Source organism: Elephas maximus, chromosome 2, assembly GCF_024166365.1.
Source record: "Elephas maximus indicus isolate mEleMax1 chromosome 2, mEleMax1 primary haplotype, whole genome shotgun sequence".
Taxonomy (NCBI): Eukaryota; Metazoa; Chordata; class Mammalia; order Proboscidea; family Elephantidae; genus Elephas; species Elephas maximus.
Window position 1 is genome coordinate 219,089,123 of NC_064820.1, and position 22,961 is coordinate 219,112,083.

The 22,961-nt window shown below is 41.7% G+C and overlaps 1 protein-coding gene across 1 annotated transcript in view; it reads left to right on the forward strand.

Moving 5' to 3' along the window:
• Window positions 1-18,793: 18,793 nt before the first annotated feature.
• The window catches only part of DYRK1A (dual specificity tyrosine phosphorylation regulated kinase 1A), a 145,919-nt gene continuing 141,751 nt past the window's right edge, over window positions 18,794-22,961 (forward strand). Inside the window, exon 1 of the mRNA XM_049874836.1 lies at window positions 18,794-18,884. The gene's annotated coding sequence lies outside the window, so the exon portion shown is untranslated. The remainder of the gene's footprint in view (window positions 18,885-22,961) is intronic.

Sequence of the window (22,961 nt, forward strand, 5' to 3'; positions counted from 1 at the left end):
GGAGATGTAAATTGGTGTGAGCATTTGAGATACTGTAGAATGTGCCCAGTAAGTGGAGGCTGTTATTACCTGTGGTCTTTGCTTTCGTAGGTTAACTTCAATGGATGGATACATCCATAAGTGGATCTGATGTGGGGAACCAAAAGTAGGATATTCTCAGATGACAGCAAGGATTTAGCACTGAACCTGATTAACACTAAACTGATATCTGTACCAGAGTCCTTCCTGCCTACTGTGTTTACTTCTTTAGAGCCAGCTGTAATTTACAGGTTACTGTTTAGGTGAAGTCTATGTAAAACCATAAGGAGTCCTGGTGGTGCAGTGGTTAAGCCCTTGGCTGCTAACCAAGAGGTCAGTGGTTCAAACCCATCAGCTACTCCGTGGAAGAAAGATATGGCAGTCTGCTTCCATAAACATTTACAGCCTTTGGAAACCTATTGGGCAATTCTACTCAGTCTGACTGGGTAACTATGAGTTGGAATCAACTCAATGGCAGAGAGTTTTGTTTATATAAAACCATTTTAAAGCATTCCAACCTCCATATGACAGTTCATTGATCAATGTGGTATAAGGCTGTCACAACAGGGGCTGGGAGGGGAAGGAAGGTGCAACCTTCTAGAGAAGAAGACCAGCAATGCCTTCAATTACTGATGGTCTATAAATTCAAGATTCTGCCTCACTCTGATAATCTTTTAGATTGTCTTAACTGAAGACAAAGACACATTTCTTGAGACATTGTCATGTTCTGTCCAGGTTACCTAAATTAATTACGCAAGTTTCGTCTATTACCAGAGAGATAAGGAGCTTCTAAAATCAAACTGAGGCTCTCAGCAAGGCCAAGATGGCCGACAACTAGGCTATTGATAAAGGGTTAATCCAGATCACTCTGAGTAAGTGGGGGAGGGAAATAGAAAAGTAACATATGTGCTTAGAATGTTCCAGGAAGCATGTGATACAAATGCGATGTCCTCAAATAGAATGATTTGTGCAGTTGGTCTTCTGGAAGAGAGAAGGTTAACTGATATGAAGAAAGAGTTGTTTTTGAAATGATTGTGGGATTAGTCATGCCTAACTTTTTGTATAAAAGCAAACTTGATCTCCAGAAAGATGGAACACCTTGTTCTCTGAATTAAGTGCTACCCAATGTGTGAATTGCATCTTGCCTCAATAAAACTCTTTGATTTTACTTCACAGACTCAGAGACTTTACTCTTTGACATTTCTTGGTGTCAGATACGTGGAATCAAAAGGTGCATTATCTTTAGTAGCCACTGAAGAGGCAAGGACAGGGCTTCAAGTACCAGCTGGTTGGGTTGCATTCTCTGTCTCCACTGAGCTCTCAGGAGACACCTAAGGTATATAACCTCTCGGATCCCAGCTTCCGCTTCCTTGCACAGAAAAAATCTGGGTTTTTATTGAGAGTTTGTTTTTTATTTTCATTTTGATCCTTGTGAAGTTTTTCAGAGTCCCATAAGCCATGAAGCTGCAGGCACCCTGTAAAAACAGAACACTGCCCCCATCCCGTGGTACTTCCCTGTTAGGAATTCGCCTGGACTCTGAGAACCAAAAGTAATGCTTCATCTATAACTCCTTTATTTCTGTGAACACGTTAAACACCCTGAAGGGGATAATTCAATTTCCTTATCCCCAGGAATCTCAAGGAGATAATGGGTACTGCCAAATCCAAAAGTGGCCCAGAGTTCCCATTTGGGGCCCCTATTCACTATATGAACAAGCACTTTGGTCTCATGACATGCTTGTTCTTGAATAGTTGGCAGCACCTGTCTAGGAACAGTTTGGGAAATCAGTCGCTATTGTGGAGAAATGTTCTGCTGCTGTTCATAAGGTTTTCACTGCCTAATGCTTTTCAGAAGTAGACTGCCAGGTCCTTCTTCTGGAGACGGGAAACCAAAAGGGAAGAACATGCTCGGCGTTTCTCAAGCTGAAAGAACTGAAGAAAAAATTCAAGCCTCAAAGTGCAATAGTGAAGGATTCTATGGGGAAAATATTAAACGACGCAGGAAGCATCAAAAGAAGATGGAAGGAATACACAGGGTCATTATACTAAAAAGAATTAGCAGAGGTGGCATAAGATCAGGAACCGATGGTACCGAATGAAGAAGTCCAAGCTGCTCTGAAGGCATTGGCGAAAAACAAGCCTCCAGGAATTGATGGAATATCAATTGAGATGTTTCAACAAACAGATGCAGCACTGGAGGTGCTCACTCGTCTATGCCAAGAAATACGGAAGACAGCTTCCCTGCCAAACCTGACTGGAAGAGATCCATATTTATGCCTATTCCCAAGAAAGGTGATCCAACCAAATGTGGGAATTATAGAACAATATCATTAATATCACAAGCAAGCAAAATTTTGCTGAAGATCATTCAAAAATGGCTGCAACAGTATATTGACAGGGAGCTGCCAGAAATTCAGGCTGGTTTCAGAAGAGGACATGGAACCAGGGATATCATTGGTGATGTCAGATGGATCCTGGCTGAAAGCAGACAATACCCGCAGGATGTTTACCTGTGTTTTATTGACTATGCAAAGGCATTCGACTCTGTGGATCATAACAAATTATGGATAACATTGCAAAGAATGGGAATTCTGGAACACTTAATTGTGCTCATGAGGAACCTTTACATAGATCAAGAGGCAATTTTTCAGACAGAACAAGGGGATACTGATTGGTTTAAAGACAGGAAAGGTGTGCCTCAGAGTTGTATTCTTTCACCATACCTGTTCAAACTGTATGCTGAGCAAATAATACGAGAAGCTGGACTATGTAAAGAAGAACGGGGCATCAGGATTGGAGGAAGACTCATTAACAACCTGTGTTATGCAGATGACAAAACCCTGCTTGCTGAAAGTGAAGAGGACTTGAAGCACTTACTAATGAAGATCAAAGACCACAGCCTTCAGTATGGATTGCACCTCAACATAAAGAAAACAAAAATCCTCACAACTGGACCAACGAGCAACATCATGGTAAATGGAGAAAGGATTGAAGTAGTCAAGGATTTCATTTTACTTGGATCCACAATCAACAGCCATGGAAGCAGCAGTCAAGAAATCAAAAGACGCATGGCATTGGGTAAATCTGCTGCAAAGGACCTCTTTAAAGTGTTGAAGAGCAAAGATGTCACCTTGAAGACTAAGGTGCACCTGACCCAAGACATGGTATTTTCAATTGCATCATATGCATGTGAAAGCTGGACAAAGAACAAGGAAAACTGAAGAAGAATTGACACCTTTGAATTGTGCTGTTAGTGAAGAATATTGAATATACCACGGACTGCCAAAAGAATGAACAAATCTGTCTTAGAAGAAGTACAATCAGAATGCTCCTTAGAAGCAAGGATGGTGAGACTGCAGCTTACATACTTTGGGCATGTTGTCAGGAGGGATCAGTCCCTGGAAAAGGACATCATGCTTGGCAGAGTACAGGGTCAGCAGAAAAGAGGAAGACCCTCAACAAGGTGGATTGACACAGTGGCTGCAACAATGAGCTCAAGCATAATGATGATTGTAAGGATGGCTCAGGACAGGGCAGTGTTTCGTTCTGTTGTGCATAGGATCGCTATGAGTCGGAACAAACTCGACGGCACCTAACAACAACAACATTGTGAGGAAATTTTGAACTTTCTAGGCTAAATTTCCTGTGCAGTAAATTAGAGAACAGAGGTGCCTGAATTAAACTCAGTGGGATGCTTATTTTGATTGGGGTATGGAGGTTTCTAAAAGATAAGAGGATAACAAAATTGCCTTCTTGCAGGAAACTGTCTCTAAATCGATCAAATTCAACAAGGAATTACAGTGTCAAAATCTTGCCACTCAACCTTCTGCTACTGTGCCAGTGACTCCTTCTCTTTATCCTTTTCTCCTCTCCTATACTCAAGATAATGTTATGTCTGAACACCTCTTCTTTCCAAAGTAAGCAGCTGGTAAACCTCTACCTGGAAAGTCTTTTAAAATCCACCTCAGTACAAATGAAGATACCACCTGTATCACTTTCACTCCTTAGACACTGTCCAAACTGTGTAGTGTTGTAAAAGGTTTTCCAAAACTACACGAGGACCCCGATAAATTTACTAAAGAATTTAATATCCTTGTTGAGGTTTACCAGCCTGGACTCCCTGATTATATCAACTAGTCCATATGGTAATCCAAGAGAGGGAGGTCCCTCTAATTTGAGAATGAAAGAACTGATTTGAGGTATAAAGAAACAAACAAAAAGAATTTGAAGATTTTTACTAACTTCTGTGCTCTGAAATTGATCAAGCCTACAACCAAGATGCATTGATAGTTATTGGCAATTGGAATATGAAAGTTGGAAACGAAGAAGGCTCAGTAAATAAAAAATATGGCCTTGGTGATAGAAGCGATGCCACAGATAGCATAAGTATTTTGCAAGACCAAGAACTTCTTCACTGCAAATACTTGTTTTCAACAACATGATCGGTGACTATACATGTCGATCTCACCAGATGGAATACACAGGAATCAAATTGACTACATCTGTGAAAAAGACGATGGAAAAGCTCAACATTATCAGTCAGAACAAGCCAGGGGCTGACTGCAGGACAGACCATCAATTGCTCATACGGAAGTTGAAGTTGAAGAAAATTAAAACAAGTCCAGGAGAGCCAAAGAATGACCTTGAGTATATCCCACCTGAAATTAGAGACCATCTCAAGAATAGATTTGATGCATTGAACACTAATGACCAAAGACCAGACAAGTTGTGGAATGACATCAAGGATATCATACATGAAGAAAGCAAGAGGTCATTAAAAACACAGGAGAGAAAGAAAAGACCAAAATGGATGTCAGAAGAGACTCTGGAAGTTGCTCTTGAACATAGAGTAGCTAAAGTGAAAGGAAGAAATGATGAAGTAAAATAACTGAACAGAAGATTTCAAAGGGCAGCTAAGAAGACAAAGTAAAGTATTATAATGAAATGTGCAAAGACCTGGAGATAGAAAACCAAAAGGGAAGAATACCCTTGGCATTTCTCAAGCTGAAAGAACTGAAGAAAAAATTCAAGCCTCGTGTTGCAATATTGAAGGATTCTATGGGGAAAATGTTAAACAACGCAGGAAGCATCAAAAGAAGATGAAAGGAATACAGAGAGTCACTCTGCCAAAAAGAATTGGTAGACGTTCAAACATTTCAGAAGTCAGCATATGGTGAAGAACTGATGGTGAGCTGGAGAAAAACGTAGAACAAAATTCTAACTTAAAAAAAAAAATGCTGGAGTTGCAGTCTGGAGACCATGGTTTTGGGGGACATATAGGTCAATTTGCATAACAAAGTTTATTAAGAAAATGTTCTGCATCCCACTTTGGTGAGTGGCATATGGGGTCTTAAAAGCTTGTGAGTGGATATCTAAGATGCACCAATTGGTCCCAACCCATTTAGAGCAAAGGAGAATGAAGAACACCAAAGACACAAGGAAAATATTAGCCCAGGAGACAAAAGGGCCACATAAACCAGAGACTCCATCAGCCTGAGACCAGAAGAAGTATATGGTGCCATGCTACCACCAATGACCACCCTGACAGAGAACACAACATAGAGTCCCTCAAGGAGCAGGAGAAAAGCGTGGAGCAGAACTCAAATTCATGTAAAAAGACCAGACTTAACGGTTTAATGGAAACTGGAGAAACCCCCGAAACCATGGCGCCTGGATGATCTGTTAACCCGGAACTAAAATCATCCCCAAAGCCCACTCCTCAGACAAAGATTAGACTGGAGTATACAACATAAAATAATAGTTGTGAAGAGTGTGCTTCTTAGTTCAAGCAGATACATGGGACCAAATGGGTGGCTTCTGTCTGGAGGCAGGATGAGAAAGCAGGAAGGCACAGGAGCTGGTTGGGTGGACACAGGAAACCCAAGGTGGAAAGGGAGAGTGTGCTGTCACATTATAGAGATTGCAACTACTGTCACATCACAATATGTGTATAAATTTTTGTATGAGAAATTAACTTGAGGTGTAAACTTTCACCTAAAGCACAATAAATAAATAAAATAAGACCAGACTTACTGGTCTGACAGTACAAGAGTATGGCTCCTGGACACCCTTTTAGCTCAGTAATGAAGTCACTCCTGAGGTTCACCCTTCAACCAAAGATTAGATAGGTCTATAAAACAAAATGAGACGAAATGGGCATGCCAGCCCAGGGCCAGAGATGAGAAGGCAGGACGGGACAGGAAAGCTGGTAACGGGGAACCTAAGGTCAAGAAGGGGAGAGTGTTGACATGTCATGGGGATGACAACCAGTGTCACAAAACAATATGTATATCAGTTGTTCAATGAGAAGCTAGTTTACTCTGTAAACCTTCATCTAAAGTACAATAAAAAAGTAAATAAATAAAAAGAACCAATGGTACTGAAGGAAGAAATCCAAGCTGCACTGAAGACATTGGCAGGAAAAAAAAAAAGGCTCCAGGAATTGATGGAATACCAATAAAGATGTTTCAACAAACAGATGCAGTGCTGGAAGTACTCACTTATCTATGCTAAGAAATTTGAAAGACAGCTATCTGGCTAAATGACTAGAAAAGACCCATATTTGTACCATTCTAAAGAAAGGTGATCCAACAGAATGTGGAAATTATTGAGCAGTATCATTAATATCATACAAAGTAAAATTTTGCTGAAGATCATTCAAAAGCAGTAGCAGCAGAAATTCAAGCTGGATTCAGAAAGGGATGTGGAATACGATATCATTGCTGATGTCAGGTAGATCCTGGCTGAAAGCAGAGAATACCAGAAAGATGTTTACCTGTATTTCATTGACTATGCAAAGGCATTCAACTGTGTGGGTCATAACAAATTATGGACAATGTTGTGAAGAATGGGAATTCCAGAACACATAATTGTGCTCATGCAGAACCTGTACTTAGACCAATAGGCAGTTGTTCCAACAGAACAAGGGGATACTGCGTGGTTTGAAGTCAAGAAAGGTGTGCATCAAGGTTGTATCCTTTCACCATACCTATTCAATCCATATGCTGAGCAAATAATCTGAGAAGTTGGACTATATGAAGAAGAACATGGCACAGGATTGGAGGAAGACTCATTAACAACCTGCAGGAGGCAGGGCCAAGATGGTGGAGTAGTTAGATGCTTCCTGTGGTCCCTCTTACAACAAAGACCTGAAAAAACAAGTGAATTGATTGTATGTGACAACCTAGGAGCCCTTAACATCAAAGACAAAGTTGAGGAATCGGACGGAGCAGCAGGAGGAGGGAGAGGCAGTTGAGAAACAGCGAAGAGTTGCCAGACCTGACCTGGTGGGAACCAGGACCCTGCAGACTGGGACCAGCTGGCGCCAGCGGTGAGGCAAGCAGTGGCATTTGGGATGCATTTTCCACAAAGGGAGAGACTCAGAGGTGAAGAGTCTACTCACGCGTCTAGAATCAGCCAAAACCAGCACACATCAGCGCAAGATAAGTACGTGTGTCTAATCTACCATGCAGATCAAAAAACACCCCTTTGGGAAAAACCTCTCTCCCACTTCCTGTCCCCTTCCCACTCTGCACTGGGTCAGAACCAGCTTCAGAGATTGCTGCATCCCCTGGATCGGATGTTGGACTCATCACACGCCCTGAGCAATTCTCCTGGCCTTGGACAGGGAAAAAATTACCAAACAGGGAAAAAATAATCTGCTGGCTCCCCAAAGCCAGGAACTCAGAGTAGAAACAGCTCCTTTGCCTAGGCACAGGCATAAGGGGTCCATGAACTGTGAATGCCTTTCACCCCTGCATAGGCCTGTATGGGCCCTTTTCAAAAGTGTAGGCCCTCATTAGCACAGTACAATAGGGTATATACCTAAAGTCTAACTTCAACAGTTTCAGCTGTATGGTGGAGAGACAGGTTCTCACCTACCCACACCAGGGTCCTGAGGACCGGTGGCTCCACCCACACCACCTAGACACTTGCAACAGGGATCCAAGAATAAGTGGTGCCTCCCAGTCCTTACAGCCAACAGCATTAGGTGCCCATAGTCTGGTTGCAAAACCCACCCACCTATGTGCTCTAGGGAACAGACATGCTTCCCTCATAGACAGTCAGGGTGGTTGTCAGCCCTCTGCCTTGATCAGTGTGTGACCCCCTACTGCAGCCAGATACCTGTGCCTACACCAATCACCCCTGCTCGTCTAGGACTGTAGGTGAGAGCCTGTACTACACACTTGGTGACTGACTACCTGGACACCTGAGCTGAATCCATACAAGAAAAGTAAATGGACTCCTGGGCCCACATACCTAGTAAGAAGTCTACCTGGCACCAATAATCAAACTAGATCACTTGAGCAGCCTATTTGGGCATATCAAAACAAAACAAGAAGGCAGGACACAGTAAGGAAACATAAAATAAATAAATATAATAACTTATTGATGGCTTGGAGACAATAGTCAATATCAAATCACATAAAGAGGCGGACCATGATGGCTTCAGCAAGCTCCCAAAACAAAGAATCAAGAAATCTTCCAGATGAAGGGAACTTCTTGGAATTACCAGAGTTAGAATACAAAAGATTAATGTACAGAACTTTTCAAGAGATCAGGAAGGAGATTAGGCAAAATGCAGAACAAGCCAAGGAACACATGGACAAAGGAATAGAGGAACTTAAGCAGATTAGAGAAGAGCATAATGACAAATTTAATAGGCTGCAAGAGTCCATAAAGAGACAACAAACAGAAATCCAGAAGATTAACAGTAAAATTTCAGAATTTGACAACTCGATAGAAAGTCATAGGAGCAGAATTGAGGCAATAGAAGTGAGAATTAGTGAGATTGAAGATAAAGAACTTGACACCAATATATTTGAGGAAAGATCAGATAAAAGAATTTTTAAAAAATGAAGAAACCCTAAGAATTTTGTAAGACTCTATTAAGAGGAATAACCTACACGTGATTGGAGTACCACTACAGGGGGAGATAACAGAAAATACAGAGAGAATTGTCAAAGACTTGTTGGCAGAAAACTTCCCTGATATCGTGAAAGATGAGATATCTACCCAAGATGCTCATTGAACCCCACACAAGGTAGAGCCCAAAAGAAAGTCACCAAGACATATTATAATCAATCTTGGGAAAACCAAAGATAAAGAGAGAATTTTAAGAGCTGAAAATAAAAAATGCTAGGGATACATGAAAAATCACCTACAAAGGAGAGTCAATAAGACTAAACTCAGACTACTCGGCAGAAACCATGCAGGCAAGAAGGTAATGGGATGACATATATAAAGCCTTGAAGGAAAAAATTGGCAGCCAAGAATTATATATCCAGCAAAACCGTGTCTCAAATATGATGGCAAAATAGGACATTTCCAGATAAACAGAAGATTAGGGAATTTGCAAAAACCAAACCTAAATTATAAAAAATACTAAAGGAAGTCCTCCAGCTAGAAAATCAATACCATCAAGTAACAACCCAAGACTAGAGCACAGGACAGAGCAACCAGTTATCAACCCAGATAGAGAAATCACAAAAATAAATCAAAACTAAAACAACCTCTGATATGCAGATGACACAACCTTGCTTGCTGAAATTGAAGAGGACTTGAAGCACTTACTGATGGATATCAAAGACCACAGCCCTCAGTATGGATTACACCTCAACACAAAGAAAACAAAAATCCTCAAAACTGTACCAATAAGCAACATCATGATAAACAAATAAAGTATTGAAGTTTTCAAGGATTTCATTTTACTTCATTCCACAATCAACACCCATAGAAGCAGCAGTTAAGAAATCAAACAACACATTGTATTGGGCAAATCTGCTGCAAAAGACCTCTTTAGAGTGTTAAAAAGCAAAGATGTCACTTTAAGGACTAAACTGTACCTGATCCAAGCCATGGTGTTTTCAATTGCCTCATATGTATGTAAAAGCTTTAGACAAAGGAATAAGGATGACCAAAGAAAAACTGATGCCGTTGAATTATGGTGTTAGCGAAGAATATTGAATATTGCATGGGCTGCCAGAATAACAAACAAATCTGTCGTGGGAAAAGTACAGCCAGAATGCTTCATATAAGCAAGGATGGCAAGACTTCATCTCACATACTTTGGACATGTTATCAGGAGGGACCAGTCGCTGGAGAAGGACATCATGCTTGGTGAAGTGGAGGGTCAGTGAAAATGAGGAAGACTTTCAATGAGATGGACTGACACAGTGGCTGCAACAATGGGCTCCAGCATAGCAACAATTGTGCAACTGGCACAGGAACAGGCAGTGTTTCATTATGTTTTACATAGGGTTGCCATGAGTTGAAGCCAACTCCATGACACCTAACAACAATGTAACAGCTTTCTGATTTCCCAGCAGCGAGAATACTCAATGCAAAGCAAGAGGAACAAAGTAAAAAACCCTTCAAGAGAGCCTTATGTTGAGCGGCTTTGAAGAGACCTTAGAGGCTCCCTCTAGAATGTGCTGATAATTGTCCCTATTAAGACAACCAAGTAGTAACATAGTCACAGCTGCAATATTAAGAAGAAATTGAAAAACTAAAATTGGTAGGAACCACCACCATATTACCAGGCGATTGGGCTGGACTCATGCTGGTTGCACTTGAAATGGTGGTGGTGTGGCTCCATAAATGACTTAGGGCCCTGCCAATATTGGTCAAGTCTTTTGACTCTTAGAAATAATTAATACTGAGGAAATTAAGGGAAATAACCTGGTAGACTAGGTAGTTAAACAAGCTGCTTCTCAAATTATTCTGGCCCTTACAGTGAGTAAGGAAAGAGATTTCCCAGATTTGCTTATTGATGACTCTAATTTTCATGAGTTAACTTTAGAAAGACTTTTAAAGCATCCTTGATAAATGAGCCTGTATTTCTCCACTACCGGGATACTGGTTTGGGGTTCATGTTCAAAAATACTATAAGCTGAATATACCTGAAGTAATTTATAATTTCAGTGATCACTTTGAGAAAATACGTTTCCATCTGCTCTTTTTCCTTGCATGTTAGGAAAACGAGTTCCCATTTGTGTTGTCTTTTCTTTTCTCTGGGGAACTTTTGTTTGATACTCAAGTTTTACTTGAAGGGTCTGAATAAAATCATTCCATGTGAGACTCTGGAAAATTCATGAGTTTATCTAGGACCTGTTTTTCTAAATCAGTCTCATCCAAGAATTACTGTATACGTTTTAAGGAACAAGGTTGTTTGTGTTGTATGATACTGTGTAAGACTGGTTTTGAGCTGGCCTCACACATGTGAGTTTATGTAGTTTTTCTGTTTCATTTTGTTCTGAGGGTTTGCCTCTAGTCTAGAGCATTTTGTCTGAGTTTTTGTATCAGATTAAAGGCCATGGCTGGTGTTTTTCGTGGGGCTATCTAAAATCTCAGTTTTCTCTTCCAAGAAAAACTCCTCTAGTGCCTGGGCTTTTTAGTAGTTACTCTGAGAAACTTTGATATAAATCAATTTTAAAAGTATGCTGAAAAGGGTAAATTGTTTATTTTGTTTGGTATAAAAAAGCCTTAAAAAGGGAAAAATTATTCTAAATTACTTCTCTAAAGGATCCTATAAAGCATGCGAAAGACAGGGTTATGAAAATATAATAATTTCCTAAACTACAGATGGTATTACTAAATTAGATTATAATATCTTTCATAGAGTTTTATTGTGATTGGTTCAAAAATAAATAAATGCTTATATAAATTCAATACTCCTACTATTCCCAGAAATTACTGAAAATTAATTTGTTCTGACAAAAGTTTTTTTGTTTTGTAGCAAGCCAACTTAAACACAGTTTCCAAGATCTTTTTCGTAACTAGGCTAGACTAAGTATACAAGATTTATTTTGTTAAAGGAAAAGAGTAATTTTGTCTTAAAATAAAAAGACTGGTTGCTGCAGAATAAAACAGAACCAACCAAACAACACACACACACGCACACAAACCTGGACAGATAGAAAAAGTTGTAGAAGGTTATAAGAAAGTTAAACCAGAAGGTTATCTAAGATTTGATAGGTTTATTTCCAAGATTTCTGGGTGGCTTGCTAATGTTGAGTTAGGTTGGTGGATTTTTTTACAATTAAATTGTATAGGCTCTTGCTTTTTATGTCACAGAGAATGAATATGTGTTTTTAGGTATGGTAATGGATGTTTTTGACACTCGTAGGATTGCATTATAAGAGATAAGTGAAGAAGATGGGAAATTTGAGAGGTTTATTAAAGTGGAGTTTGATGTGGTCAAATTTTTTGTGTGTTGCATTTTAGGATTTCATGGGTTAGTTTATGAGAATTTTTAGGAGCTTTAATGTCAAATAATAAAGAATTGGGTTTCTTGTTGTGTGGATGATGGGATTTTCTTTGATTAATGCATTGAAGAGTTAATTTTAATCTTTGTCCAATCTGCCTCAAAGACAACAGAATAAACTCCTGAGTCAAAAACAAAGCCACATGGCTCTAGAAAAAGCTAAGATTTTACTTTTAAGATCTTTAGTTAAATATGCCAAGTATTATTCCTCAGTGACCTGTGATAAACTCCTGACAATTTTGAAATGTCATGAAAACCACAAAAAGACTTGCTTGTTTTATAAAGAGAAAAATGCTAAATTGTTTATTTACTATGTTATGATTTGCATGAGAAATGTTAACAGATCAGGAGATGTGCTCAATTTTAGGTTAAATTTTGGTTGTTATTAATAACATATTTCAGAAATTGTGTAAGTTCCTAGAAATTTGTCAATGTTCTCTCTCTCCTTGATATGATCTGGTGATACATTGCCTGATATTACACAATAAAAGTATAGTATTATCAGTTATAATTTTAGTGTTTTTTTTAAGTGTTAACTTGGCCACTACTTTATTTCTTTAATTTAAAAAATAGCATCATCCAGGCCAGTGGTTTTAACTGAGGAATTTACATCATTTAACCATTGAGTTTTTATTTTATTCCAAAGTTTAGAGAATTAGTATATTCTTAGTATAGCCCGACTATTTAGTATTATGTCTCAAGATTATTATAGCTGAAGCTTTTTGAATATAAGGTTAATCATCATGTTTAGAGATATTTTTTGTCTAAAGTTTTTTTTTTTAATTGACTTTTTTTAGCTTTGCATTACTTTTATAGTTAATTCCCATCAGGTCTTTCACCTTTAAGAATTATTATTGTAATAAGTTAATTGCGGACATTTTTAAGTTGTCATCTGCAGATAAGTTTTACTTTGCTAAAAAAAAAAAAAAAAAACTAGTGCTGACTCACTGAAAACACTTGACCAAAATATTTCAACAAAAATAGACTAAATCAAGATTTCCAGAACTCTTATATAGAAGGTGACAAGATTTTCAGACTGCTACTTATCCAGAATTACATAGAACCAAATTTAACTACATATGACCGAGTAAACTCAAAAAATTATTATAAGGTTTATATGTGAATATTGCTGACATTTAATGTTTTACTTTCTAGAATAATTACTTGAAAGCCTATAGTCCTCCCTTATGTTGCCCATACTGACTCCACATTGTTCAACCTCAACTATTAAAATACTATTACAGGTTAAAGAAGTCTTTGATGACCAGAAGTCAGACACTCAAAATCCACCTAGCTTTACCCCATGTCTTAGTTATCTAATGCTGCTATAACAGAAATACTGATGGCTTCAACAAACAGAAATTTATTCTCTCATAGTTTCAGAGGCTAGAAGTCTGAATTCAGTGTGCCAGCTCCAGAGGAAGGCTTTCTGCCTTTGTCAGCTCTGGGGGAAGGTCTTTGTCATTAATCTAGTCCTGGGTCTAGGAGCTTCTCAGTGTAGTGACCTCATGTCCAAAGGATGTGCTCCACTCTTGGCTCTTCTTGATTGGTAATAATGAGGTTCATCTCCTCTCTGCTTCTCTCTTTTATATCTCAAAAGAGATTGACTCAAGATACAACCTAATCCTGTAGATTGTGTCCTGCCTCATTAACACAACATCCTCTAATCCTGCCTCATTAACATGATAGAAGTTAGGATTTTTGACACATAGGACAATTGGATAAGGTCACAAAATGAAGGACAACCACACAATACTGGGAATCATGGTGTAGCCAAGTTTACACACATTTTTTGGGGGGTACATAATTCAATCCGTAACACTCTGGGAGACTATATATATGTATATATGCATATACATACATATATATATATATACATACACACATTTATTAGAAAAGGTACTAATCAAGGACCCATTAGAACCCCATTGAAAGGGACCATACCTAGACTTCCTCACCAACTCGTGTGCCCCCAAAACTAGGAGTCAAACCCTGAATCCATCTATCACAACTGAAAAAAGTCCATGCTGCCTCTGTAGACCAGCTAGCCCTCTAAAGCTAAAAATCACCTTGAGACACTCTGGAGGCCAGAAGTAGAGGACATCCAAGGTAGGCAGCTAATCCTAAGATCACAGAACAAGATTCCATGCATCTTGCTCAACTTTGTGGCCTTTGTTTTATAATTGTAGCTATCCTTATGCTGCTAGCATTACTCCATACTTGTGGCCTTATTCCTTAGTAATTTTATTCAACATGAAAGTCCACTTAAGTTTTATATTTCTCTTTGTAGTAATTTCTTCTCCTTTTTTGATATCTTTAGTTGGTTACCCAATGGCATTGGTTCTTCGTTATGCTCATCATTAGAAACTTGACTAATTCTTCTGATCATTATGTTAATTATAAGACTGGTTAAATGCATCATGAATTATATATCTAACTTTTGCAGTCACACCGCCAGACCCAAAGTTATGCAAAGTATATATATATTGAGGAGGTTCAAGTTTCTGGAACTTTGAGCTTGTGCCTTCGCAGTTTGTCAGCTTGCGTAATGCTGAGATATTCCTCTAAAAAATTTGGCCTTTCTACTCCAAGCTCCCCTTACCATCAGTTCAGGAGGAGAGTGACTAAGCAATGGCATAGTGCAGATACTAGATGGTGCCTGGCTACTCAGTAAAAGCATAGCAGCATCTGGGGCCTTAAAATCTTGAAAGCAGCCATCTATATTACAGCACAATTTAAAGACCATGCACAAGAAAGGGCTGTCATAATGGTCTTTGTGATTTAAGAAATTCTATAAATTCTTGATCAAAAGGGGGGAATGATAAGTAGCTTCTAAAATCAAACAGAGGCTCTCAGCTAGGCCAAAATGGCTGAGGACTCAGATCTCAATAAAAGGTTTGTCCAGATTACTAAAGAGGGGGATGATAAGTAGCTTCTAAAATCAAACAGAGGCTCTCAGCCAGGCCAAAATGGCTGAGGACTTGGATCTCAACAAAGGGTTTATCCAGATTACTCTGAGTAAACAGGGGAGGGAGACAGAAAGGAAAGTAATAAATGTGCTTAGAATGTTACAGGAAACATGTGACACAAATTCAATGTCCTTGGAAAGAATGCTTTTCGAAAATTGTCTCTTAGGCTGAGATTAGATTAACTGATATGAAGAGCTGTTTTTGAAATGTTTATGGGATTATAGGGACAACGACTTGATGACAATGGGTTTGGTTTTTGGTTTTAACTTTGTGTATAAAAGCTCAATTTTGTCCCCAGAAAGATGGAGCGCCTTGTTCTCTGAACGAAGTGCTGCCCAATTTGCAAATTGTATCTTGCCTCAATAAACTCCTTGCTTTTACTTCACAAACTCTCAGATTTTACTCTTTGACATAGCAATTAATTTTGGCTCATTTAATATAGTGGTTAAGTACTCAGATCCTAACTGAAAGGTTGGTGGTTTGAACTCACCAGCTGCTCTACAGGAGAAAGATGTGGCAGTCTGTTTCTGTAAAGATTTACAGTTTTGGAAACACTGTGGGGGCAGTTCTGTTGTGTCCCATAGAATCTCTGTGAATCGGAATTCACTTGTTGCCAATTTTTTTTTTTTTAGTGTTAAGGGTTACAAATGCCTAAGTGATTAGACAGAAGCATAACCATGTAAAGGGGACGGAGCAGGGACAAGAAAAGGAGGAGGAAGTTGGCTGTATAAGTGGAAATTTGATCTTGGGTAAAACCAAGGTAGTGATTGCTCATCTGTATAAGGACACTCTTGGCCACTACCTCTTCCTTCAAAACAACTAAGTACAATGTGGATGTTAATTACAGTACCAGGGTAACTTTGAAAAAACTCAGCAATCCAGAAGAACTTTTGTAGTTTTTTGATACCCTGAAGAATCAAACTGAAGTAAGCTATTTTTGCCTGAATATACACACTATTTAATGTGGTGAAAATATACACAATAAAACATTCACCAATTCAAGTTTCTACCTGTACAACTCAACGACATTGATTACACTCTTTAGGTTGCACTCCTCTGTGCCCATTTTCTTCCTAATTATCCCACCACCCTTAACATACACATGCCTGAATACTTTTTGCCTAATTTCTTTTACGTTTAATTTGATTTCTTTCAGGGCCTGTACTAACTTCAATGATTACCTTAGCGCATCAATTGGTTTGTTTGTTTTTTTTTTTGGTTTTGTCAATGTTCTACTAACTGTAGAAACAGAACATTTGTTGCAAATCTTTTTAAGCAAACATCTTTCCTTGAGTCACATACATAAGATAGCTATCAGTATTTATTACAATACTTTTTTTTACACCTAATACTGTTTATATGTTGCTACCGTACTTGTGAACAGCTGAAGGCTCCTATAAGAAAAAACGAATATGATCACCATCATAAGATGGCAAAACCGAACTTAGAAATAAATCAGTATATTAGCGACTTTTGGTACAAAATAATATATAAACTCTTCTCAGCTGAACATTAAAGGCCCTTATATTACGGTTGGTACAAAATACAATTTTTAGCCAGTGGCTGTCTCCTAATTACAAAGTAGCCAGCATGACATAGCTTGGGTTTTAATGCCTGGGGAGCACACCTAGAAATATTTAGTCAGGCAAAACAAAACCTGAATGCAAGCCAAAATAGTAATAACTGTTCTGATTGTCAAGGTAAGTGGGCAAATTAAGTATCTGGAAATTGAGAAGGTACATTAAAAAAAAAAAAAAAAAGGAGTCGAACGACAAGGACATAGTAATAGCACAAAAGGATTAATCTGAGGGGCATTTCCATGGAGAAGCCAGGCTGTACCCACAGAAGCGGGGAGGGGTAAAAAAGAAGGCTCGAAATAGATGGGGAAGCATGGGCGGAGCGTGCACTGCCTAGAAAAGTTTTTATGACAGCTACGTCCATAATTCTTGAACGTTGGTATTGGTTCCTTAAAAATCTGAGCGGCATGATTTAATCAAGGTGTCAGCCGCAGGGACATCCCTGATTCCGGGGAAGCGTCGGAATTCCTGAGATGTCTGAAGTGCGGAGGCGGCCTCCACCCCGCCCCCACCGCGGCCTCCGTGGGCATTTTCCGGCGAGGGGGGGACGCGAGCCCTTCAAAGAACACTTTAAACCCATGGACGTGTGCGCCGGGCTGCTCCCACGCGGCCGCCGCGCGCCCCGGGAATAAAGGCGAACACCTCGTCCGGACCGCGGTGAGAGCCCCGTGGACGGGCGCCCGCGGGGGGGCTTTCTGGGTCCCCTCCCCCATCGGCGCCCCTCCCCCCGGCGCGGGCGGGGCCGCGGGCGCACGACGCGGAAGCGCGGGGCTCCGGGGGCGGTGGCGCGGAGCGGGAGGGCGCGCGCTCTCAGGGCCGCAGTCGGCGCGGGCGCGGCGGGCGCGGGGGTCGGGAGGCGGCGGGCGCTCGCGCACAGGCTGGCCGCCGCCTCGCCCCCCTTTCCTCCCTCAGCCCGTCCGTCCCCCCTCTTCTTCCTCCCTCCCCCGAGCGAATCACGCGCCCTCCTCTGACACTCGTAGCGGGCCCGAGCTCCGAATTTATCCTTCACGTGACCTGAGGGGGCTGGGTGGTTGGTTGGGGCCGGAGAGGGAGAGGGAAAGGAGGGAACGGAATCTGCCGTTACCCGAGCAACAAGCCCCGCCCGCCGGCTCGGGGACGGGGGGCGGGAGGAGGACGTCAGCACGTCAGCCGGGGTTTTGCGTTTTGATTGACAGTTGCTATAGCGACCGGATCGGTCCGCCGCCATTTTGTTGGTTGGTTTTTTTTTAAACCCTTTCGCTTCCCGCCCGAATAATAATAAAAAGCCCCATTGGAGTGAGGCGGGGGTGGCGGCGGCAACAGCGGCGGGGGGATCCGGGGACACTGCTGCCGTTGCTGCTGCCGATCGTGGCCCAAGTCGGGCGCGGGGAGCGGACACCCCGAGCGGGGGGTGAGGGTGCCGCCGCCGCCGCCGCCGCCGCTTCTGCTGCTGCTGTTCCTGCTGCTGCTGTTGGTGCCGCTGCCGCCGCCGGCGAGCGGGCGGGACCGGTGTGAGTGTGAGAGTGTGTGAGTGAGCGTGTGTGAGGACGAGTGTTCGTGCGTGTGTGTGCGAGTGTGTGTGTGAGTGTCTGTCTGTGCGGGCACTCGGGGGCGGGCGGTTCGGGCGCTCCTGGCGGAGAAGCCGCCGCTGCCGCCGCCGCCGCTCGGGCCCCGGCGCTTCTCGCTGCGCAGGTTTGGAGCGCGCGCCATTTTGTGAGATTTACAAAATCCTCTTCGGGAAGAAGCAGCCGGGAGCGGCCGCGACTAGGTGCCCGGCCTCGCCGCCGCCGCCGCCCTCCTCGCCGGGCCGGGCCGTGCGGCCCCGCCGCCGGGAGTCGGGGTCCGGGGACTGCGGTATTTGCCGGGGAGGGGGCTGTCGCCTCCCCGGCCCCGGGCGCCGCTGGAACCGAGAGCCGGCGAGAGACTGAGCAGACTGCGGCGCGGGCGAGGAGCCGGGGGCGGAGAGAGGCGGCCGGGGTGGCGCTGGCTGCGGAGGCCGCGGCGGGAGCGCAGCGGCGGGAGCCCGAGGCTGAGACTCACCGGAGGGAGCGGCGCGAGCACCCCGCCATCGTCCCGGTGAGTGTCCGGCCCGGCCGCGGCCCCGCCCGGTCCGGCGCTCGGCTCCCCCCGCGGCCTGTAGCCGGGCTCGCGCCGAGGCCGGCCGGGCGGAGGGAGGGACCTGCCATTTTAGGAGGAGGCGCCGCGGGCCCAGGCCCGGCCGCCGGGGAGGGAGGCTGCAAGGCCGGGTTTTGGAGGAGAGGCGGGTGCGAGTGCAGGGAAAGTTGCGGAGGGCGGGAGGAGGGGGCCGCGGCCTCTCGGGAGCCGGGGCCTTAGGGGCCGGAGAAAGCGCCAGACCTTTACTGGTCGCCCGAGCCGAGGGGAGGAGGTTGTCTTCCTCCTCCTCCTCTTCCTCCTCATCCTCTTCCCCCAGCTCCTCCCTCGTCCCTCCTCTTGGTCCCCACCAGTGTGGGAACCGCCGGGGTTCTTAGCAAGGACAATGCCTGGGTTAAGAAAATGGGGCTGGTGCTGGGCGAGGCGAGGACGGCGGAGCCGAGGTTGGGCGCCGGGAACGTCGGGAGCCCGATCCCTCACAACCCGTTGGGGTCGGTGCTGGAGGGAGTGGGACTCGGCGTGTTCTGAAGTTGTGCAGTGACTGCAAGTAATCCGGCCACTCGAGATGCAGTAATGCCCTATTCAGCAGCTGGAGGAGTTGGTGACTGGGAAGACGTGAATTATAATTGATACCTGTGTTTTACGACATAACTTCACTTAGCTATTTATAGACTCTAACTCACATTTCTGCTGAATATTTATCTCCACACTTAGCAAAAGGCTCCTCCATATTCTGAAATAGTTAAAAAATAGAAAAATTAGCGAGTGAGTGCCTCTGACTTCTTGGCTGTGGTTTTCATCCACCCGGAGGTTATAGGAACCCTGTGATGTCCGTATAGCGCTTGAGTGCCAGCACGACTTGATTATTGAGTTTTGCCCGAGTTGTCAGGAAAGATACGTTATAACGTTATTCTTACACGGAGTTGAAGATGAGGACGAGTAGTGCCAGGTGCCTCTCTCTGGGCTTTACATGTTATTACCTCGCTGATCCGGCCAGGAGGAACTGCTGCCCATTTTACAGATGAGGAAACTGAGCCGACAGAAGGGCAGTGACACGTCCAAGGTCAAACAGCGGGAGCATGGAGTCTGTAGCGAGCCTGTGCTCTTAACCGCCGTGTTATTGTAAATCATTATGAATACTGGCAAATTTTGGAACCATTTGTGTGTAATGACTCAGGATTCTAACGTAGAGATTGTCTCTCTTTATAGTGTTTAGAATGGGATTGATTTTGTGGTTTGTGGAAGTGGAAGGGAAAGGTTGACATGAGGTCCTCTTGATGAAACTTGTCAGTTTTTTTTTCAAGAAAATTAGTTTTAGAATGGAAGGAATTAAAAAGTATTCTTAGGTGTGTGGTGTTCTTGATAATTATAGGCATCATTTAAGTATTGATGAGTCATAAAGTTTTGTGTGAAGTTATTTTTGGTGATATTTTATATTTAAATAAATATTTTGGATTTTTTCTGTGACATTTTACACATCTAAAGTGTCTAAAAATGAATATAATTAGTACTTTGATTTTGGGTACTTTAATAAGTAAAATTATTTTTAAGTTTTGTTTTCTTAAATTTCTCATTTGGTTATTCCATTACTTTAAAAGAATATTTTCAGATAGACTAAATGTGAGACTAGGATTAATGTTTCATGTACTAGGGTTTTAAATTGAAGATAGTTTTAAAGAAACAGCAGTTAAGAAAAACATTTGCTTGATTATAGTTAAGCTTTTTAATGTATCCCAGTACTTTTGAAGGATCTGCCTTGAAGTAACAGTAGTGTTTACGGTAGCTGTCCAAATTATTTAGACTTCAAACCTAGCTGGAGAGCTTAGGACTCTTGTCAGTGTCTACACTGTGTTCTGTTGTAAACCTGGGCATAAAAAAGTTCCTGTTTACCTCAGGGAGGCATGAGCTCAAAAATTATTCTAGAAGGGTCTTCCCTTGTGTCTGTAAGGCGAAGGCATACTCTTATTTCTGGTGGTGTTTAAAAAAGATTTTAGATTTGAAGGAATAGACTTGAATGGTAGGGGTGGGGGTGGGCTAAGTGATCTGGTGAGATCTCTGTTATTGTTAAATTGTTTAGGATTTTGAAATTTAGGAATAAGATGGTTTCTTAAGGTATTTTGAAGACATTTCGATGGGACCTGTTAGAAATTTAATAAAGTTATTGTACTGTGCATTTAAAAATTAACAAGTAATCCAGTCTTTTAGGTGCACTGTCGTTCAAAATAAGTGGAAATATTCCATTTTAGTGCAGTGTCTTGTTTGGAAGTGTGGATAGTAAAAAAGACCCTTGGTTAGAATTTTTTTAGTCTCGATAATACTGCCTGAAGCCTGTTCCTTGGTTTTATTGTGAGTTCATTGTATTTATGACTTATAGATATGGGGTAAACTGGGGAGTGGTAAGTAGAACAAATTGTATTTGAAGAATTTCCATGGATTTTTATAGTTCTATGAATATCTGGAAAAGTGAAATTGGAATAACTTGTTATGAACATGTCTAAAATGACTATTGGCACTCATTTTGTTTAGTAACCACACCAAGAAAGAAAAATGCTCATTTGCATTGAATCTTGGGTAGTAATTGAAAACCATTTTTTTTTTTTTTTTTTAAGAAATAGTTTAGAAATTGAGACTGCCTATAGGTGTTTTCACATGCATGCTTATGTTTGGCAAGTATCTAGTTGTGGGAAGAAAATTTGGATAGAAGTAAATTTACTGTGGGTGAGAAAGGAATTGCTTTTGTATAAAAACCAAAAAAAAAAAAAAAAAATCCCACTGCTGTCGATTCAGTTCCAACTCCTAGCGGTCCTATAGGACAGAGTAGAACTGCCCCATATGGTTTCCAAGAAGCGGCTGGGGCATTCGAACTGCTGACCTTTTTTTTGGTTAGCAGACATAGCTCTTAACCACTATGCCACCAGGGTTTCCATGCCTCTTTTATGACTTTAAAAATAAGACTGGTAGAAGATAACCCAGTGCCTGAGGGCTTGGTAATTTGTGACTCCCTTGGTATTTGTGATACGATGTGTATCACTTTTTCTTTGCTTTGCCCTTAGCTTTTCTCTTAAAAGAGCTTTCCCCATCTCCTGCATATACACTCAGCCCAATTCCCTCACCCCAAGAGAAGCCCTAACCATCCAAACCCAGCAGAACCCAAACTCTTCCAGAAACAGTCTTCATAAGGAACTTTGCTCCTCACTCCAGAAATTTTACCTGTCTTGTAATTTTGTTGTATGCCTTATCAGTAATTTAAACTGTGATCTAAGGTTCTTTCCTGTTGAGGAGTGCTTTAGTGGTTTTATCTCCATACACACTTGTAAATTTTGTATGTAGAAGTAATGGTATTACTTGAAACTATGAAACATGGTCACTTGAAACTTAATACTAACAGCTTGCCCTATCAAAATGAATGGCATGGTTTGTGTAATAGCACCTTATGTGTACATAGTAGTTATGCTCTTTATTTTTTTTCCCATGTGTTATCATGACTGTGGAAACCCTGGTGGCGTAGTGGTTAAGTGCTATGGCTGCTAACCCAAGGGTCAGCAGTTTGAATCCGCCAGGTGCTCCTTCGAAACTCTGTGGGGCAGTTCTGCTCTGTCCTCTAGGGTCACAATGAGTCAGAATCGACTCCACGGCACTGGGTGTGTTTTTTTTGGTTTATCATGGCTGTTGGGGGCAGTTTTGTGGTGGCTAGAGAAATTATAGTAATTCTTAACACAAGACTTGAATAATTTTGGATTAAAATTATTTTGGAGTGAAAATTGGCATTTAAATACTTGGAAAAACCATCAAAGTAATTTAAATTACCTGAAACTTCTCCTCAGGTGCCCCCAAATAAAGGATTCTTCTTTTGAAATCTTGTCTTATGTCAATGCTATAGTTTTAAGCTAGAGTTGTAAAGTTTAGCCTTGGGTATGTAAACGTGAAATATTGACTGCACATGACTAAGATAATTTAAGGTTCATACTGGTAATTGAAGAGAAGTTTTGTTTCCTAATCTAGTGTTTACGAGGGACCTTAGTTTTCTTTTTGGGTATATGA